This window comes from Monodelphis domestica, chromosome 4 (genome assembly GCF_027887165.1).
Source record: "Monodelphis domestica isolate mMonDom1 chromosome 4, mMonDom1.pri, whole genome shotgun sequence".
NCBI lineage: Eukaryota > Metazoa > Chordata > Mammalia > Didelphimorphia > Didelphidae > Monodelphis > Monodelphis domestica.
The window spans coordinates 175610677-175629740 of NC_077230.1; the positions used below are offsets into that span (position 1 = coordinate 175610677).

General features: G+C 35.0%; 1 protein-coding gene and 1 pseudogene across 1 annotated transcript in view; one reads left to right on the plus strand and one right to left on the minus strand.

Annotated features, from left to right (window-relative positions):
* Nucleotides 1–19064, minus strand: part of LOC100016648 (sodium channel protein type 9 subunit alpha) — a 228785-nt gene that overhangs the window by 176388 nt on the left and 33333 nt on the right. The gene's annotated exons all lie outside the window — the stretch shown is intronic.
* On the plus strand, nucleotides 3705–4797 carry LOC100023367 (actin, cytoplasmic 1-like; annotated as a pseudogene).

Sequence of the window (19064 nt, forward strand, 5' to 3'; positions counted from 1 at the left end):
AAAGTATCTTGAATGTAATGAGGATTTAATATGTTTTGTTTGAAATTTACATGCAGAATGTTATCACAAGCATTCTGCAAATTCAGCAAGGCTGGAGTTTTCCTTATTTCATGGTTCAGGATACTAATGATTATATATTTGTATATTACTGGTGATGGATTCAGAATTATAATCTAAGTCTTCAAATCCACTTATTTTCTAAATATCATAACTTTAGATATATAACATCTTTGAGAAGCTATCTTTTCTAACAGTCATATTTTTTTTGTCTGACTATATTAGAACATATACGTTTTTCATCAAGATGCCTATTTAGGAGTTTATTGATAAATGACACCATGCTTTTGGGAACTTCAGTGAAATTAAATAATGACTGATATGGGAATGAATTCCCTTAATTGGTATGTGTAATGGGACAGTAGGAGCATGAAAGATTCAGTTTACAAAGTCTGACACATTTCCAATAAATAGAGGCAATTATATTGCTTGTACTTAAGATTCAATAAAATGTTAGTTGAACAATGGGAGAACTATTCTTTTTCATGTATTAGAACTCAAGTGTTACTGTTTTTTTTCTTCAGTACTTTATTTTGAAGGAAACTATTAAAGCATGATCAAATTCTATAAGATGAGTATAAAAATCCTATTTCATTCTGATGCTGGACAGAGTGCCTATCTTTCCTTTGTCTCTACTAGTATATTATGTTTCCTACTAATTCAACTAAGAAATTCTATTACCATTGATTCACAGAAGTTTTTAAGTATATGTTTCAGGGATGTTTGATACCTCTTGTAACCTATTCATTATTAATACAAAGATTTCAGAGAATCAGTGGAATAGACTTGGGGTAAGTGACCTCAGCAAGACAGTCTATGATAAGCCCAGAAATCCCAGATTTGGGGCCAAAATACATTATTTGATAAAAACTGCTGGGAAAATTGGAAGACAGTATGGGAGAGGTTTGGATCAATATCTCACACCTTACACCAAGATAAAGTTGGAATGGGTGAATGACTTGAATATAAAGAAGGAAACTATAAGTAAATTAGATGAACACAGACTAATATACATGTCAGACCTTTGGGAAAGGAAATATTTTAAAACCAAGCAAGACTTAGAGAAGGTCACAAAATGTAAAGTCAATAATTTTGATTACATCAAATTTAAAAGTTCTTTTGTACAAACAAAACCAATGCAACCAAAATTAGAAGGGAAACAACAAACTGGGAAACAATCTTCATTACTCAAATTTATAAAGAGCTAAATCAATTGTACAAAAAAAATCAAGCCTTTCTCCATTGATAAATGGGCAAGATACATGAATAGGTAATTTTCAGTTAAAGAAATCAAAACTATTAATTATAACATGAAAAAGTGTTCTAAATCTCTTATAATTAGAGAGATGCAAATAAAAACAACTCTGAGGTATCACCTCACACCTAGCAGATTGGCTAACATTACAGCAAATGAAAGTAATAAATGCTGGAGGGGATGTGGCAAAGTTGGGGCATTAATTCATTGCTGGTTGAGTTGTGAACTGATCCAACCATTCTGGAGGGCAATTTGGAACTATGCCCAAAGGGCTATATAAGATTGTCTGCCCTTTGATCCAGCCATAGCACTGCTGGGTTTGTACCCCAAAGAGATAATAAAGAAAAAGACTTGTACAAGAATATTTATAGCTGCGCTCTTTGTGGTGGCCAAAAATTGGAAAATGAAGGGATGCCCTTCAATTGGGGAATGGCTGAAAAAATTGTGGTATATGCTCGTGATGGAATACTATTGTGCTAAAAGGAATAATAAAGTGGAAGAATTCCATGGGGACTGGAACAACCTCCAGGAAGTGATGCAGAGCGAGAGGAGCAGAACCAGGAGAACATTGTACACAGAGACTGATACACTGTGGTACAGTCGAATGTGATGAACTTCTCCATTAGTGGCAATTCAATGGCCCTGAACAACCTGGAGGAATCTATGAGAAAATCACTATCCACATCCAGAGGAAACACTGCGGAAGTAACAAAAATAAGACAGGAAGGACCTAGGACACAAGAAGTTAACTTTCTAAAAGGGAAACACAAATTTTCTTGTTAAGTAAAATGTATACAGATAAATGCAGGGTGTAACTACAGTAAAGTAAATATTAAAACAAAAGACTCTAGGAATATTTGAAGGAGATATGAGAATCTGAGAATGATTCCATGAAGAACACCTGAGCTATTTACTGAAGGAAGATAAAACTTCTGAAAGAACAGAATAAGAAAGAAAATAAGGAACGATCAAAATGAATGCATTCACATCTTATATGTTAGTCTAAGAGAATTAACAAAGGAACATCAACAAACAGATGACAGTTGAGTTTGGCTGAATCAGAATACATGGGGAAAATGTAAAGTGATGATGGAAAGGAAGACTGGAACCAGGTCATAGAAAACCTTAAACCAATACAATTTGACATCTAATGAAAGGAAGAATTAACAAGGGAATAGAATGAAGGAAGGTGGTTATGTTGGAATACTATTGTGCTGTAAGAAATGACAAACAAGATAATCACAAAAAAAAAACTTGGAAAGACTTATAAGAAGTGATACAAAGTGAAGTGAACAGAGCCAGGAGAACATAACAACAATAATGTATGATGTTCAACTGTGAATGACTTCACTATTATCAATAAAGCAAGGATCCAGGACTCCCAGGGATTCATGATAAAAAAATATTATATCCAGCATCATAAAAAGAACACATGGAGTCTGAATACACATTGAAACATATTCTTCACTTGATTTACTCCATTAATTTTTCTCTAGTGTAAGCAGTATGCATCTTATTTCATAATATAACCAACAGAGATGTATGTATTATATGAAAACAGAAGTACAACTTCCATCTGCCTGCCCCCTTGGGAAGTGGGGAGGGGTGGGAGTAAGGGTGAGAACATGAATTGCAAAATATAATAAAATAAATATTAAAAATTATAATCACATGCAACCTGGAAAAATTAAAATTAAAAAAAATGGAGGAAGAAAAACCAATTAGGAGACTACTATAATAGTTCAATGGCTGAACTAGGTAGTAACAGTATGAATCAAGAGAAGCAAGTAGATGTGAAAACTATGGCGGTAATGTCAAAAGAATACCTTAGATGTTAACATGAGTAATCAAAACAGTAAATACTCTGAGATTTTGACTGTATCTTGCTGGTACCTTGGCAGTGACATTAATATATATAAAAGTTGAGATAAAGGACAAATTTAGGGGCTATGATAAATTCTATTCTAGAAATGTTGTTTTCTAGATGCCAAGAGATATCTCCTAATTGGAGATATCTAGTAGGTAGTTATAAATAAATGGCTGTAGTTCAAGAAAGAGATTATGAATGAATACATAGATTTGAAAAATCAAACTGCTACTGATATCTCGAGGTAGAAAGTATAGAGGAAAAAGAAAAATAGGGCCTAGGACAAGAGACTCCAAGGACAAGAAAAGTATGATGGAGTTGAGAAGTCATGGTCAAAAAGAGGAAGAATGATTCACAAAGTCAGGGGAAGAGAATTTATCTAGGAAAAGCATTAATACCCTACAGAAAGTTTAAAATATTAAAAACAGAGCTATGAGCTCTTTCACCCAGCATGCACTTGCCTCCCCACTGCCTTCATGTGTAGCACCACCTCCTCTCTCTCAAGGGTTTAAACTTGAGCAGTTCTCCATGGATGATGATATTGCTGTGCCCCTTGTTGACAATGACTCCAGAATGTGCAAAGCTGACTTTGCAGGAGACGATGCCCCTCAGGACATCTTCCCTTCCATTGTTGGGCATCCCAGACATCAGGGTGTCATGGCTATGGGCCAGAAAGATGGGGGATGAGGCCCAGAGCAAGAGAGATATTCTGACCCTGAAGTACCCCACTGAACATGGCATTGTCATCAACTGGGATGACATAGAGAAGATCTGGCATCATACTTTCTTTGATGAGCTCTGTGTGATCCTTGAAGAGCACCTTATAATGCTCACAAAAGCCCCCCTTAATCACAAAGCCAACAGAGAAAAGATAACACAGGTCATGCTTGAGACCTTCCACACCCCAGCTATGTACGTTGCCATCCAGGCTGTGCTGTCCATGTATGCCTCTGGTTGTACCACTGGTATTGTGATGGACTCCAGTGATGGTGTGACCCACATTGCGCCCATGAAGGGTAAGCCCTTCCCCTTGCCATTCTCTCTGGATCTGGCTAGCCATGATCTGATAGATCACCCCATGAAGATCCTGACCAAGAGAGGGTCCAGTTTCACCCCCACAGCTCAGAGGGAAATTGTACCTGACATCAAGGAGAAGCTGTGTTAAGTAGTCTTTGACTTCAATCAGGAGATGGCCACTGCTGCATGCAGCTCTTCTCTGGGAAAGAGCAATGAGTTCCCTGATCTTCAGGTTATCACCATTGACAGTGAGAGGTTCTGGTGCCCAGAGGCTCTCTTCCAGCCATCTTTCTTAGGCACAGAGTCCTGTGAAACCATGAAACTACTTTCAACTCAATCATGAAGTGTGATGTTGACATCCCTAAGGATTTGTATGCCAATACTGTATTGTCTGGTGGTACCACCATGTACCCAGGATACAGAAGGAGATTACAGCCCTAGCCACCCAGCACAAAGAAAATCAAGATCATTGCCCCACCTGAGTGCAAATATTCTGTTTGGATTGGAGGTTCCATCCTGGCCTCCCTCTCCACCTTCCAAAAGATGTGGATCAGTAAGCAGGAGTAGGATGAATCTGGCCCTTCATCACAAATGCTTCTAAAAGGACTGTTGGTGTTTTTTCTTTTCCCTTGGTTGTTGTTGTATTTTTTTGTCAAAGGGTGTGACATGATAATTGCCCCCCCCCCAAAAGAGATGAGATTGGCATGGTTTTATTTTTATTTTGTTTCATTTTATTTGGGAGGGTGGGGATGGTGGGCTTGAATCGGGATTTAAAAACTGAAATGGTGAAGGTGATGAGCAGTCTAAAGTATGTTGGAGGCAAATATCCCTAAAGTTCTACAGTGTGTCTTCAGGACTCTGTACATTTAAAAAAAATAAATCCTTCCAAATATTGTATAATGCATTGTTACAGAGAGTTATTTGCCTCTATGAAGGCTGTCCTACTCTCTGTCCAAAGGAGCCTGGGGGGGGGAGGCTTAACATAAATCCAGACTAGGGGAATGTGGCTGTGAGCAGTTTAAAGATTCACATGGCAGTAATGTTGCTTTACATGTAAATTATGTAATTCTTAAAAAATACAAAAAACTTATTGTATCTTCTGCCTTAATACTTCTATTTTTTAATTGTCAGCCATAATGAATGGCTCCCTAAATTCTCTCCCTGCCCCCAACATAGATGTGAATGAAGACTTTACCAATCTCCCTGGGAGTTTAATGAAATTGATGCCAGTATTTGAGGGAGGGGAGGAGTTTTACCCGTACACTGACTTAAGACCAGTTCAAATAAAAGTGCACAGGTTAAAGAAAAAAAATTAAAAACCAAGAACAGTCCACCAGATTTAGACAATAAGATATCACCTTTTACAACTATGACTAGGGGGAGGAATTGTAAGGGATTTTTTCCCCAAAGGTGAGAAAAATGATTGAAGAAGATAAAATGGAGGATTTGATTTTCATTCAATAAAAATAATAAAAAGCTTTTCTTTTGGCAAAATCAATATGATTAGAATTGGAAGAAAAATGCTTAACTAGAATAAAATTTTCAAGCAAATTTCTATGATACAGGTCTCTCATCCATGATACATGAGAAATTGATATGCAAAACAAGACAATTTCCAAACAGAGAAGTAGTAAAAAGATATGAATGGTAAGTTTTCTTATTGATAAATATAATTTATCAACAATCACAAAAAATGCTCTAATTGATTAACTGGAGAAATGTAAGTTAAAATAGCTCTGAGGTTCTACTTCACATCTATCAAACTGGTAAACATGATAAAGAGGAAAATTGTAACTGTTGGAATAGTTATGGGAGGAGAAGAACACTAATGTGCTACTGGTAGAAATATGATTGATCTAATCATTCTGGCAAGCAATTAGAATGATTCCCTCAAAGTCAATAGCTTTTGAGATCAAAGATAGAAGGAAAGGACTCATATGCATTTATAACCATCATCTCTTGAAGTCAGAAAAATAAAATATTAAATGTTTGTCAATTGAAAAACAACTGAACAAACCAATGAATGTGGAAGCAATGGAGTATTACTGTGATGTAAGAAATGATGAATTTAATAGATTTGGGGATACCTAGCAAAGTAATGTAGTATGAAAGAAGTAGATTAGAACCTGGGGACATGAGTTACATGGGGACATGATTTACATGATTGATCAGATAATATGAAGGAAAACAACTTTAGAAGATTACAATTCTGATAAATAGTTTGACCAATTATGATTGATGATGAAATATGAAAACCATTTCTCTGAAGGAAGTGATGTATTAGAGGTGCAGAATGAGATATTTATTCAGAAATGGCCAATTTGTTGACTTCATTATTTTAATTGATTCTGTTTGAATCACAAATGAAGGCATATGAGTTCTTGGTAGGGAGAAAGAAGGAAGGAAAGGAAATTAAAAGGAAATAAATAGGAGAAGGCTGAAAAAGGAGAGGAGGAAGAGGAAGAAAAAAAGAAAAAAGAAAAAGGGGAAAGAAAGAGATGACAGTGGGAAAAAGGAAAACAGAAGGAAAATGAATATGAAAATTTAGGAAAGGCACAAAGCTTAGAAGGTAGAACAAATAGATTAATTTTACAATTATATTAAATTTAATATGCACTTTAAAATAAATAATAGGAAATAGAACTACATAGTTTATATATAATTGATCTATCTGTTTTTCCATAAAGTTAAATGTTTTGGTTTGTTGATGTTATGTTCTTCATAAAAATAATTTTTAAAACTGTCACTATTGACCTATGAAAGGGCATTTTCATTTGGAGTGGTGGGGTAAGAAGTTAATTCACTAATGGTCAGTTGAGAAGAACAGAGTGGATTTCATGTGTTTAAACTCAATGTAAGTATATAAGTCAATGACCTATCTTATGATAAAAATATATTTCTATACTCCATGTATTTCTATTGTATCCCATATAGTGTCCAAGTGGGTGATGACTGATTCAAAAGCAGTAATAATTATCACAAAGTAGGAAGCTAAGAAAGAGTAGTAAAAATAGAGAAGTATAAAATCCACAAAATATATACTTGACCCTAAAGAGTATTTTATTATTGTCATTTCCTTCTCTATATTGGTAGTGGACATGTTCTTACAATATAAAATAAAAACTGAAAAGAACAATGTAAAATTGTATTTGAAAAACAGCCTAGTGCCAACCTTTTTCATCAAAATGTCCACTTACATTATGGAGGAGGACTCAGGGAGTCCTACAAAGACAATGAAAAATTGTAAGCAGGAAAAATGTCTTCTTTTTCAGGGCCAAACTCCCTTGAGGGTCTACTGTGACTTGGACCCTGTCAAATAAAGTTTACATGAACCATTTACAGGGAATATAGTCCTCTAACAATTATTGATTTCACATGAAAATAATTTAGTTCAAGGATTTCAAGCTTAGAACTCCCTGTGTGAAGGGCTGTTTATCTCAGGCGAGAGGAGAGGCCAAATGATAGCTCATATGCACCTGACTGGGCAAATGCATATATATTCTTTTTCCTGTGAATTCATGCATCTGGTCATTGATCCAATGGACAGAAACTCACAATATATCCTAATCTATTTACATTCTAACTATCTAAACTTCTTTTTCTCTTCTCAAAGGCTTGTTATCATATTATATGTGTATATAAATATATTGTCTTGTTCTCTCTCACACACAAACACACGTATATAAAAGGAATCCTGTGCTAAACTAAACACATGCATATATGTGGATACATATGGATACACATACATATGTTTATGTATGTGGGTATGATGTGACGATAAGCTTTATGGAGAGAAAAATAAATTTTGGAAGTTAGAATATAAATAGATTAGGACACACTTTAAGCTTTTGCTCACTGGATCAATAATAAGCCCAAGAATTCACAGCAAAAAGAATCAGTGATTTGATCATTGTCCCCTAAAGATACATTACATTGTAGGAGATTTGAAAACAAAGATTTTGACATCTTTTAAAAGCAGTGATTACAGGATCATTGATTTGAGGAAGAGACTTTGCCCACAAGGTTAGGTGCTTTTAAGAGTATATCTTTGAAAAAATTGTTCTCTCCACACCTAGCTCTAATTTTATATATATACATATATATATATATATATATATATATATATACACACACACACACACACACATATATATTCACTAAGAACAATTGGGAAGTAATGATGTCAATTCTCCATTAAAAGTGGTAACATAATGAAAAAAGGTGGTGCATCAGTATTAGATCTCAAACATGTTCTACAAAGCAGTAATCAACCAAAACAATCTGGTATTAGTAAGAAATGGAATTGGAACCGAATATGGATACTGTAGCAACCTAGTATTTGATAAACTCAAAGATAACAGCTTTGGGGCTACGAACTCATTATTTGACAAAAAATGCTGGAGAAAATGGAAAATGGTGCAGAAGAAACTAGGTATAGACTATTATCTTACACCTTATACCAAGATAAGGTCAAAATGGATATACGATTTAGATGTAAAGGGTGATACCATAAGTAAATCAGGGGAAGAAAGAATAGTTTTCCTGTCAGATCTATGGAGAAGGGAAGAATTTATGGCCAAACAAGGAATAGAGAATATAATAAGAGGTAACAGGAACAATATGGAAATACATTTTGCACAATAATACATGTATAACCCAGGTCAAATTGCTTACCATTACCAGAGATGGGGAGGAAGGAAGGAAGACAATTTGGATCTTTCAACTTCAGAAAACTTATGTGCAAAATTGTTATTATATGTAATTGGCAAAATAAAATATCTTAATTTTTAAGAATTATAATAAGTAAAGGTTATAGCATAGCTACATGCAAGTATAATCTCCCTCTGCACTATCACAAAGAATTTCTACTAGTTTGGTAATAAGGGTCCACTTTTCAGTGAAAAATTAAACATAGGCCCTGTTTAAAAAATCATTCAAATTAAACCACTTGAGATGGTACTGGAGAACAGGGTTATAAATGTAATTAAACTTAGAAAGGAAATTTTTAAAAAGGAAACATGAGCTAACCTATTCAAAATTTAAGTGAAAACTGTTTAAAAATAATTTTGAGGAGGAAAGCTTAAAGATATGTGTATATATATGCGAGATATATCTATGTATATATTCTTATACATACATATATACTTGTATACACACATACACACACACACACACATATATATATATATATATACATAGATATATATCTCACAATATTTCAGCCTCAATTAAAAAAAGGTCTCAAATGAAAGAAAAGTGTTATGCTTTAGGGTGAAGCTAGAGCTCTACTAATAATTCAATTCTTTGGTTTCTATTCCTCTCTTGTTAGTAAGATAGCCAATTAGAAGCAGCAAAAGTCAAATCCTCTGTGAACACCCTTCCACACCAATCTATTCTTCTCCTTTCCCAATTCAGATACCCAATGTGTTTTATTTTATTAAAATGAATGCCACTTTTAGAAACTCCTTTCCAATTTTCAGCTCTTCTAGATATTTGTCATAATTTCAGATTTCTATCCTCAATGTCGTACCATAGTTGGTCAAAAGGGCTTGGTTGTGAACAATTACAAGAGTATTCTAAACTTCAAAAATATTATTACTGCCATTAAACTTTCATAGGTTATTATGATATTGAATAAACAGCACAAGGAAATTTACTTCACTGATGTGGTGACTTTAGATGACAACATCCAAAATGTGTGGGAGGAAAAAAAAATCACTAAATATTAAAAGGCTTTCCAATGATAGGAAACAGAGGTAGATGCTAGAAAACATTTGAGTCATGCCTGTTGCTATCTTGGCAAAGTGTCTGATCCCAAAGGCACTGAAAGTGAGTTTTGACTATCTTTAGTTTCTTATAAAATTAATAAATTGAATTCAGACTGAAAATGTTCTGAATGTAGCTCCAATTACCCTCAAGATGTAGAATGTAAGTTATCATGTAGCAAAGGACAGCTAGTGGGCTAAAAGGAGACCCTGGAAACTGAAAAACACATCTAAGTGCAGGGAAAGATAGTAAAATAATAATATAAAGGCTTTATAAATCTTCCTTCTTAGGGTCTCAAAATGCTTTCATCAATTCTATGTTATCATATCATCCTTGTGAGCTAATATGACAGGGAACAGTTTCCAGAATAAGATGAGAAAAAAAGAGAAAGTACAGAGGCAGCTGGTAGAAATAACCCATGAAAAAGTTCCCTGTATTGTGCCTTATTAAAGACAATGTGGGTGTTGTTTATCCATGAAGAAGGCAAAGAAATGGAAGCAGTGTGTGAACTAAACAAAGAGTTTTTTACTTTGCTATGGACACTAATTTCTTGATAAATTAGAGCTGATATTGGAAAAAGAAGCATTTAACCAAATATAAAGATGAAAGGGAACAGTTGGGGTAGGGGAGGGTGCTGAAGTCAGTCACCCTTGTCTTGTATCTACATAGTCATTGTAGCAAAGCAATTAATAAACCACTTTTTTTCCTTTAATGTTTCTTTTTCATTTTCTTCAATTGTCACAACTAAGACCACCATAATATAAATCTTTAATGAATGCTGAACCATTGCAAGAGCCAATCTTCCGGTCACTTTCCTCTTAGTATGTTGACCTTCTAATGAAGTATGTATTCTACAACTAAATGAATTTTTCTAAAATACAGTCTACATCATGTTATTTCCCTGCTCAGAAACCTTTGATGACTCAGTTTCTTCTAGAGTGAAATACAAACATGTTGACCTCTATAAATCAGCTTCATCTTAATCTTTTTCTAGATCTACATTGTCCATATAGAGATCTATGAAATAATAAACACTGAATTTTTCCTTTTGATTTTTTCTTACAAGAATTTGTTTATCATATGGGAATACAGATGAACACATGCAACACAGATCTTGCTTTTAAAGAGTTTACAATTCTCTGCTCTCAAATAGTTTATAATAGATTAGGGGAGAAAGACAGGAATACAATGATGCCCTAGTAAGAGCCCTGGGCTGGCTGTTTGACAGGAATAGTTTATTACTTTCTTGCTACTGTTGTTCATTTTCAACCAAAAAATCTTCTATACAACAATACCCCTCATTCTGTTTCATTTGGCTGCTGAATGATCCTTGAAATACTTCACTTCCCCAAGACAAAAGCCATTCAATATCATTAAGATTCACTGCCTTTAAGAGTTAATTTTTTGCATAATTCCTTGGTATAACACTTATTTTAAAAAACCCAACAACATCCATGTTAAAAAAGGAAAAAGACAAGGAAAAGGAGTAATGAAACATGTATAAACACTAATATTTTTCTGGTGGAGTTGTGATTTACTCCAACCATTCTGGAAGGCAATTTGGAATTAATCCCAAAGGGCTTTAAAAGACTGCCTGCCCTTTGATCCAGACATAACACTGCTGGGTTTGTATCTCAAAGAGATAGTAAGGAAAAATATTTGTACAAAAATATTTATAGTTGTGCTCTTTGTGATGGCAAAGAATTAGAAAATGGGGGGGGTGTTCACTGATTGGGGAACAGCTGAACAAATTGTGGTATCTGAGGGTGATGGAATATTATTGCGCTGATAGGAATGATGAACTAGAAGAATTCCATGTGAACTGGAAAGACCTCCAGGAATCGATGCAGAGTCAAAGGAGCGGAGCCAGGAGAACAATATACACAGAAACTGAAACACTATGACACAATCAAATATAATAGACTTTTCTACTATCAGCAATGCAATGATCCAGGACAATCCTGAGGAACTTATGAGAAAGAATACTATCCACATCCAGAGGAAGAACTGTGGGAGAAGAAACACAGAAGAAAAACATATGATCGATCATGTGGTTTTGATGAGGACATGACTGGGGTTTAGGCATTAAAAGATCACCCTATTGCAAATATGAATAATACCGAAATAGGTTTTGAACAATGATACATGTATAATCCAGTGGAATTGTTTGTCAGCTCCTGAAGGGGGGAGGGAAAGAACATGAACCATGTAAACATGGAAAATATTCTAAATAAGTATATTATTTTAAAAAATGTATGATATGAAATCCAGTACTCAACTGACAGAACTAAAGTTGAAGAAACTACCTCAATAAACATATAATTTGGTCATGTTCTGACATATTCTGAGTCAGCCCCCTGTCAGTTACTGTCCTAAAATTAAAACATATCAAAATTATTGCTTGTTCTTTGTATTTTGCATCTGGCTACATGACAGCTCTGAGGCTCAGTGTCCTCACTTGTAAAATGAGGAGGTTGGAAACATGATTTTTAAAATTTATATCTATGATATAAGGGAGAATGAATGCAAAGTATAAGAAAGAAATTGAACATGGAGAGATGATTTTCACCTGCTGGAGTTAGGGAAAGCTAAAATCTAGATCCAGAGTACATAGACTCTTAAATGCCAGGAACAGGAGTTAACACTAAATTTGATGGGCAATTTGCAGCCACTGAGCCACTGAGGTTTCTAAGTAGGAGTCTTATGATCCTAATAATGCATTAGGGAGTAGGAAGTAAGGAAAGATTTTAGTGAGGGAAGGGAGGGGAAGAGAAGAGGAGAGTCAAACTAGAACAGAAAGCTAAGTAGTAAACCTTTAGGTGTGAGGGAAAAGTGATCAAATCTTCAACTAAAATCGTGTCAAGGGAGTATAAAGGAAAGTTCGGATACGAGATATATTATAGAGGCATAACTGACAAGAGATGGCACTTGCTTTACCTGACATTTTGCTCATTCATGTTGCACTCTTCTGCCAGCACGCCACCGGAATGTGTCTCACCACCACTCATATTCTCCATATAACCTTCCATAAACTTCTAAATACCAAGTGATCATTTCCCTCTCTAACTCCAGTAACAAATATGGTCTGTTGCCTTCTTTTGTTAATTATATGTTATCTTATCTCATTAATTGTGTTTGTGTGTGTATCTCACCTTTCCCTAAAAGAGCATAAGATTCTAAAGGACGGGAATCTCAACTTTTACTTGTCTGAATCCTGCAAAATTAAATGTCTCTTACTTTTTAGACCTAGAAATAGATTTTGCTCCCCTTCAATTAAAAAAACACCTAGTTATATTGAATGTTTGGACACTCAATTCAGATATTATTTGGAAAATATATTTGTGTTTTTCTAAATGTATATTAAATATTATTTTTTAAATAAAAATTTCAATTATCAAGGATTTATTTTTTCTTACTCATCTCCTCCTTCCTTCCCTTTTTGTACTTGAAAAACAAAGCAAAACAAAACCCTCATAAACAAATAAACATAACCTAACAAAAGAAATTACCATGTTGACGGAGTCCAAAACTGTATCTCATTCTGCATTCTGGTTTATCACCTATTTTTCTGTCAGGAAGTAGGTAGCATTCTTCATTATGGGTCTTCTGTAATCATAGTTGATCACTGACTTGACCAAAATTCTTCAGAATATTTCATTTTCATAATATCAATTTTATTGATTAAATTATTCTCCTGCTTTTGTTTATTTCATTATGCATCCATTCATGCAAGTCTTCCCAGGTTCCTCTGAAAATTTTGCTTTCTTAATCTTTCTTACTTTATAGTAGTATTTTATTATGTTCATATAGAAAAATTTGTCCAGCCTTTATACTTATTTTGAAATTGTTTTCCAATTTAGTTTATATGTGTCATTAGAATAAATAAATTCTAAAATTGGTCAAAAATAAGCATACAACCAGAGTTTACTCTTGAAGATGTTCTTATATGTCTCAGACAGAGATGAAGCTGCATATAATAGCTTTATTCCCTCTACAATGTTGGTGTCTTAATATATCCCTATTTATGACACATAGATAGGAAAAGGTATCATGCCTGTTTTGTGGTTTAAGAAACTTAGGAGCTAAACTTGTTATTTCTTCAAAGTCACTATCAGTCAGTGACAGAGCTGGTATCTGAAATGATTTCTGGGTCTTCTTTTTTTTTTTTTTTAATTTTAATATTATTTTATTTGGTCGTTTTCATACATTATTCACTGGAAACAAAGATCGTTTTCTTTTCCTCCCCTCCCCCCCCCCCCCCCCCCGGCTTTCCCTCTCCCATAGCCGACGCATGATTCCACTGGTTATCACATGTGTTCTTGACTCGAACCCATTTCCCTGTTGTTAGAGTTTGCATTATAGTGTTCATTTAGAGTCTCTCCTCAGTCTTATCTCCTCCAACCCTGTGGTCGAGCAGTTGCTTTTCAGCGGTGTTTTTACTCCCACAGTTTATCCTCTGCTTGTGGGTAGTATTTTTTTTTTAGATCCCTGCAGATTGTTCAGGGAAATTGCATTGATACTTATGGAGAAGTCCATCACCTTCGATTGTACCACAATGTATCAGTCTCTGTGTATAATGTTTTCCTGGTTCTGCTCCTTTCGCTCTGCATCACTTCCTGGAGGTTGTTCCAGTTCACATGGAATTCCTCCACTTTATTATTCCTTTTAGCACAATAATATTCCATCACCAACATATACCACAATTTGTTTAGCCATTCCCCAATTGAGGGGCATCCCCTCATTTTCCAATTTTTGGCCACCACAAAGAGCGCAGCTATGAATATTTTTGTACAAGTCTTTTTGTCCATTATCTCTTTGGGGTACAAGCCCAGCAGTGCTATGGCTGGATCAAAGGGCAGACAGTCTTTTATCGCCCTTTGGGCATAGTTCCAAATTGCCCTCCAGAATGGTTGGATCAATTCACAACTCCACCAGCAATGAATTAATGTCCCCACTTTGCCACATCCCCTCCAGCATTCATTACTTTGCATAGCTGTCATGTTAGCCAATCTGCTAGGTGTGAGATGATACCTCAGAGTTGTTTTGATTTGCATCTCTCTGATTATAAGAGATGTAGAGCACTTTTTCATGTGCTTATTAATAGTTTTGATTTCTTTGGCTGAGAATTGCCTGTTCATGTCCCTTGCCCATTTGTCAATTGGAGAATGGCTTGATTTTTTGTACAATTGATTTAGTTCTTTATAAATTTTAGTAATTAAACCCTTGTCAGAGGTTTTTATGAAGATTGTTTCCCAATTTGTTGCTACCCTTCTGATTTTGGTTACATTGGTTTTGTTTGTACAAAAACTTTTTAATTTGATGTAATCCAGATTATTTATTTTGCATTTTGTAATTCTTTCTAATTCTTGCTTGGTTTTGAAGTATTTCCCTTCCCAAAGGTCTGACATGTATACTATTCTGTGTTCGCCTAATTTTCTTATAGTTTCCTTCTTTATGTTCAAGTCATTCATCCATTTTGAATTTATCTTGGTGTAGGGTGTGAGGTGTTGATCTAAGCCTAATCTTTCCCACACTGTCCTCCAATTTTCCCAACAGTTTTTATGAAATAGTGGATTTTTGTCCCAAAAGCTGGGATCTTTGGGTTTGTCATATACTGTCTTGCTGAGGTTGCTTGCCCCCAGTCTATTCCACTGATCCTCCTTTCTGTCTCTTAGCCAGTACCAAATTGTTTTGATGACCGCTGCTTTATAATATAGTCTGAGATCTGGGACTGCAAGACCCCCTTCCTTTGTATTTTTTTTCATTAATTCCCTGGGTATCCTTGATCTTTTGTTTTTCCAAATGAACTTTGTTATGTTTTTTTCTAAATCAGTAAAAAAAATTTTTGGGAGTTCCATGGGTATGGCACTAAATAGATAGATGAGTTTGGGTAGGATGGTCATTTTTATTATATTGGCTCGTCCTACCCATGAGCAGTTAATGTTTTTCCAATTGTTCAAGTCTAGTTTTAGTTGTGTGGAAAGTGTTTTGTAGTTGTGTTCATATAGATCCTGTGTTTGTCTCGGGAGATAGATTCCTAAGTATTTTATTTTGTCTTGGGTAATTTTGAATGGGATTTCTCTTTCTAGTTCTTGCTGCTGAGCTGTGTTGGAATTATATAGAAATGCTGATGACTTATGTGGGTTTATTTTGTATCCTGCAACTTTGCTAAAGTTGTTGATTATTTCAATTAGCTTTTTGGTTGAATCTCTAGGATTCTTTAAGTAGACCATCATGTCATCTGCAAAGAGTGATAATTTGGTCTCCTCCTTGCCTATTTTGATGCCTTCAATTTCTTTTTCTTCTCTAATTGCTACTGCTAGTGTTTCTAATACAATGTCAAATAATAGAGGTGATAATGGGCATCCTTGTTTCACTCCTGATCTTAATGGGAATGGATTTAGTTTATCCCCATTGCAGATGATATTAGCTGATGGTTTTAGATATATACTGTTTATTATTTTTAGGAATGACCCTTCTATTCCTATGCTTTCTAGTGTTTTTAGTAGGAATGGGTGTTGTATTTTATCAAAGGCTTTTTCTGCATCTATTGAGATAATCATGTGATTCTTGTTGGTTTGCTTGTTGATGTGGTCAATTATGTGGATAGTTTTCCTAATGTTGAACCAGCCCTGCATCCCTGGTATGAATCCTACTTGATCATGGTGGATGACCCTTCTGATCACTTGCTGGAGTCTTTTTGCTAGTATCCTATTTAAGATTTTTGCATCTATATTCATTAGGGAGATTGGCCTATAGTTTTCTTTCTCTGTTTTTGGCCTGCCTGGCTTTGGAATTAGTACCATGCTTGTGTCATAAAAGGAGTTTGGTAGGACTCCCTCTTTGCTTATTATGTCGAATAGTTTGTATAATATTGGGGTTAACTGTTCTCTGAATGTTTGATAGAATTCACTGGTGAATCCATCAGGCCCTGGGGATTTTTTCTTAGGCAGTTCTTTGATGGCTTGATGGATTTCAATTTCTGATATGGGATTATTTAAGAAAACTATTTCTTCTTCTGTTAGTCTAGGCAATTTATATTTTTGTAAATATTCATCCATATCACCTAGATTGGTAAATTTATTGCCATATAGTTGGGCAAAGTAGTTTTTAATGATTGCCTTAATTTCCTCTTCATTTGAGGTGAGATCCCCCTTTTCATCCTTGATGCTATTAATTTGCCTTTCTTCTTTCCTTTTTTTAATTAAATTAACCAGTACTTTGTCTATTTTGTCTGTTTTTTCAAAGTACCAGCTTCTAGTCTTGTTTATTAGCTCAATAGTTCTGTCACTTTCTATTTTATTAATTTCTCCCTTAAATTTTAGGATCTCTAGTATGGTTTTCTTCTGGGGGTTTTTAATTTGTTCATTCTCAAGTTTTTTGATTTGCATTTCCAATTCCTTGGTCTCTGTCCTCCCTAATTTGTTAATATATGCACTCAGGGATATGAATTTTCCTCTAAGTACTGCCTTGGCTGCATCCCATAAGGTTTGAAAGGATGTTTCGCCGTTGTCATTTTCTTCAACGAAATTGTTAATTGTTTCTATGATTTCTTCTCTAACTATCCGATTTTGGAGTATCATGTTATTTAATTTCCAATTAATTTTTGATTTGGGTCTCCATGTACCCTTGCCGATCAATATTTTAATTGCCTTGTGATCTGAAAAGGCTGCAGTTAATATTTCTGCTTTTCTGCATTTAAGTGCCATGTTTCTATGACCTAGTGTATGATCTATTTTTGTGAATGTGCCATGTGGTGCTGAAAAGAAGGTGTATTCTTTTTTGTCCCTATTTATTTTTCTCCATATGTCTATTAATTCTAATTTTTCTAAGATTTCATTCACCTCTTTTACCTCTTTCTTATTTATTTTTTGATTTGATTTATCTAAATTTGATAGTGGTTGGTTCAAGTCTCCCACTAATATGGTTTTACTGTCTAATTCCTCCTTCAATTCTCCTAGTTTCTCTATTAAAAATTTGGATGCTATACCATTTGGTGCATACATGTTGATTAGTGATATTTCCTCATTGTCTATACTTCCTTTTAGCAGAATATATTTACCTTCCCTGTCCCTTTTGATCAGGTCTATTTGTACTTTGGCTTTGTCAGATATCATGATTGCAACTCCTGCCTTCTTTCTATCGGTTGAGGCCCAAAAGGTCTTACTCCAACCTTTAATTCTAACCTTGTGAGTGTCAACCCGTCTCATATGTGTTTCTTGAAGACAACATATGGTAGGGTTTTGTGTTCTAATCCAATCTGCTATTTGTCTGCGTTTTATGGGTGAGTTCATCCCATTCACGTTCAAAGTTATGATTGTTATTTGTGGATTCGCTGGCATTTTGATGTCTTCCCCTAGTTCTGACCTTTCTTCTTTAGCTTTCTCCTTTTGAACCAGTGATTTACTTTAGGTCAGTCCCCCTAGTTCCCTCCCTTGAGATGCTTCCCTTTCTAGCCCCTCCCTTTTTATGCTCCCTTCCCCTCCCCCCTCTCCTTCCCTCCCTTTTTGTGCTCCCTCCCCCCTCCCCCTCCTTGATTTTCCTTTCTTTCTTGCCCTAATGGATAAGATAGAATTCAGGATCCCACTGGATCTAGATGTTCTTCCCTCTCAGATTTGATTTCACTGAGAGTAAGGTTTAAGTACTTCCACTTCACGCTCTCTTCCTCTCCTTCTCATATGAGAGTTCTTCCCCTCCCCTTCCCATGTGTATCTTTATATGGGAAAGTTTATTCTATTGATTCCCCCCCTATTTCTTGAAGTTAATCTTAGTATTATCACGGTTCCCCCCTCCCTTTTCCTTTTTTTGCCCCAACTTTCCCCAAATCTTCTTGATTCCCCAATCTTTCCCTATGCATGTTTCTTCTAACTACTCTTATGATGATACAATTTATGAGAGTTACACAAAACATTTTCCCCACATATTAATATATATAATTAGATGTAAATGTAGTCCTTATAGAAGAGAGTTTGACTTAAAGAGAAAGATAAGATTTATCTCCTTTTCCCTTTCTTTCATATTTACCTTTTCATGTTTCTCTTGCTTTCTGTGCTTGGATATCGAACTTTCCACAGAGCTCTGGTCTTTTCTTAGCAAATGCTT